The sequence below is a fragment of the Adiantum capillus-veneris genome, chromosome 2, assembly GCF_014529385.1.
Source record: "Adiantum capillus-veneris isolate H3 chromosome 2, ASM1452938v2, whole genome shotgun sequence".
NCBI lineage: Eukaryota > Viridiplantae > Streptophyta > Polypodiopsida > Polypodiales > Pteridaceae > Adiantum > Adiantum capillus-veneris.
Window position 1 is genome coordinate 97,659,850 of NC_140932.1, and position 3,508 is coordinate 97,663,357.

Genomic DNA, 3,508 nt, shown 5'->3' on the forward strand with positions numbered 1-3,508 from the left:
TCCTCTCCATCGATATTCCTGGCTTGTAGGTGCAACTTCTTGTCTTTAAGGCGGGCCACTTCAACTGCTAGCTCATACGTAGCACGAAACCTTCCCTTCACCTTCTCTTTAAGAGTTGGCCATAACCCAGCCACAAACCGATCCTTCTTTAGGAAATCAGGTGCCCCCTCATCCTCTCTTAGCGATGCAACCCATCGCCCCCATAGATCTACAAACTTTGACTCATATGATACGTATTCCAGCATACTGCCCTGCTTCAACTCTGTCAACAATTGCCATAGTTTCTCTGATGTTGTGCCCTCTCCAAAACGCTTGACAAAGGCTGCCCTTAATAAGTCCCACCGTTGCTTGGTTTCTTGTGCCAAGGCATTGTACCATGATCTTGCCTCCACCTTCATTAGAAGTGGGAAGATGCGCAAGCGCGAAGCATCATCATCTCTTGCAGAGATGACACATGCTATTTCCAAGTTGTCTAGAAAGTCTGTAGCATCCTCGCCCACCTTACCAGTAAAGGTTGGAAATGCTACACTTGCCATGATTACTGAGAGAGAGCTAGAAAGACACACTGCTTAACTTGCAAAAGTTTTTTTCTTCTTTACAAAGAGGCGTGTATACCCTATTATACTAGGACATAGATTAAAACTTCAAACGGTACATTGCCTTGTACCAAAGGTAAAACAAATGGCTGATCTGATGCCAGAACCTCAAAAAATCGCTCCACACCCGGCATGGTGTCAATGACGTGCTGGTAGTGAATCTTCAAGTCCAATATTACCTTGATTGAGCGTACACATGTTGGTATGTGTGATCTGTCTTGAGGTAGGTTGTCCTGATTCATGTGAAGCTTAGAGGTGCTTAGTCACTGTCCAAGCTTGTAGGAGAGGGTGGTGTTCTTTCCTGAAACAAACTCAGTAGATCCCTAGTTTCTCTAGTGAGAGTGTGAGCCAATGCTTCTGTTATCTGTGCTGCAGCATCAGGTGCGACTTGAAAATTGACTATGATAATTACCTCGGTGACTTGAGTTAACCGATTCTCAAAGTACAATAGTGTTGATTCTCTATTGTGCAGATCTCCTTCCATTTTGTTGTTGTTGGTTGGTTGTAGGTTGCGGACATGGTTTCCACCTCCTCCTTCTTCTTCTTGGCACTTGGCCTATGTATATCCAATGGGTTTGGTGCGTTGGTTGACTCTCCCACTTCAAATTGATTACCGTTATGCCTGGCACTCGAGCTTCGATGGAGATGCGGAGTTCGTCTAGTTGTGCTTGGAGCTCTTCTTCTTCTGTCGTCCAGTTAGAAAATACTTCATACTCATTCATCCATTCACAATAGTTTAGGGTTTTCAGTCTTGTAAACTGAAGGGTTTCAAGAGCCCTCCTCAGTGGGGGCACCAAATGAGAGGCGGAAGTGAAAAATAGACCTGGTGGCCTCTACACCAAGACTATGCACAATGGCCTCATCATGGGGGATACACAATAGGGGCACCACCTAGCAAGATATGCGGCTAGGACGCATACATATACACAATGAAGCATGCCATGGAAAACAATTTCAAGATCCACGCCCAAATGTGGAATGGGGTGGTCGGAGAATAAGGTGAGAGGAGTGGTGAATGAGTGAGAATGGGCTTGCTACTCGTGCATGTTAGTAAGGAAGATAATGAGGTAGGGGAAACTTGCGAGTATGCTCACTTATCATACAAGAGGTGGCGAATCTGCACACCTCAAGATGGAAGTAGCAAGATGATAGGAATATGAGAGAGAGAGAGAGAGAGAGAGAGAGAGAGTGTGTATGGTGGCGAGTCCGCACACCTTTACATAAGCAGAAAAAAGGCAAGGAACAAGCATATACCATACTCACAATGAGATGTATCCAAAGCGACACAAAGTATGGCACCAAGATGGAGTGTGTTGATTGCTTGCAAAAGATGAATACAATAGGTAGCGTATGGCAGGAAAATGAGAAGGGAACAAGATCGTAGGAGGCATAATGGAGAGATGGGAGTTGATGGCGAGGAATATCATGAGTGTGTCCACCCTTCTTCTTCTTGAAATTGTGCCTTCAACCCTTAATTACAAGTGGTGTGGAGGTGTGGTGCTCATCTTTTGTGCATGGTGATGGTGATGATGATGGTGTTGTGATTAGGTGATTAGGGTTCATGCTACAAGCATGTAGCACAAGAGTGTGTATGGATAGGTGTGTGTGTGTGTGTGTGTGTTCTCTCTCAAGTGAGCTCTCATGGCCTCCTTATATAGGGAAAGAGGGAAGGATTTAGCAATATTTCTATTTGAGGTGAGTGTCCCACTTTGGTGACTAGGAAAATGGGGTGCATGTGACTGTGGCTCCCATCTTGTCTCCTCATTATTTAAAATACCAGGGTCAATAGAGAGAGAAGAAGAGAGAATGTGAGTAGGATGTAGAGGATAGGAAATATTTACAATAGTCTAGCTTTGGATAGACATAAGCTTATTAGGGAGAGAAGAGAGAGGTAAGAAAATTATAAGAGAGGTTGTCGAAGGTGGATATTTGTTGATGAGGATGGATCCTCCAAAAATGGTGATAGAATTACTCTAGACTAGCCAAGACCTCATTAAAAGAGCCTTGTCTCTTGTAATCATGCTTGAAGACTTGTAGAACCATAGCCATTCTAGAAGGAAGAAAAGTGGGATGGCCTGTGTCACCATTACACGAGAAAAATGGGGCCCACTACAAAAATCATATCTCCGTGTTCATAACTCCAAAAATTCTGAAAAAAATTGAGCTAAAAGTTGAGATCACGAGCTACATCTTTCATGTTGAACGCTCCTTCAGATTCGGGGTTCTTCTTTACTTAAAAAATTCAGCCAAATAATGTATTATTTGTGGCTGCAAAAGTCTTTTGGTGGTTCCCTTTGAGTGGACTTCTCTCTTGCTTTCAAGTGTAAGCTCCTTCATGTGTATGAAAACATGACCTAGAGTGTTGAAAAGATTGGCAATCATGTAGATGGAGGTATTATTGAAATTTGAAAGTGGGGTTGAGGTTTGAAAATGAAAACTAGTGAATAAAATATTTGGTAGAGTGGAATAATATATATACATGAATTTTTTTTTATAGAAAATACTAGAATATATATATATTTAATATGTAAGGTCAAAAGAGAGATCAACAAAGAAAGCTTACTTATTATGCTACATCGTGATTGATTAGCATAAGTATTATTTATTTAATAAAGGCTAAAACGTTAGTGAAAAAGGTAAGAAAAAATCAAAAGTAACTTATATAATAGGAAATATTTTTGGTAAAAGAGAAAAAAATATGGGGGGGTTCCCATGCATGGAAAAGCTTGCCTCAGAAGCATCTATAGTATGCACACATACCTATGTAGCTTCGTACCTCCTATAGATTCCTTGGATTAGGCCATCCTTTTATTAACTCTAACTTTTTTGAATCCATACGGGTGCCACCTTCAGAGATAATGTGACCTAAATATTGAATCTCTTGTAGGAAGAATTCACCTTTTTTTAATTAA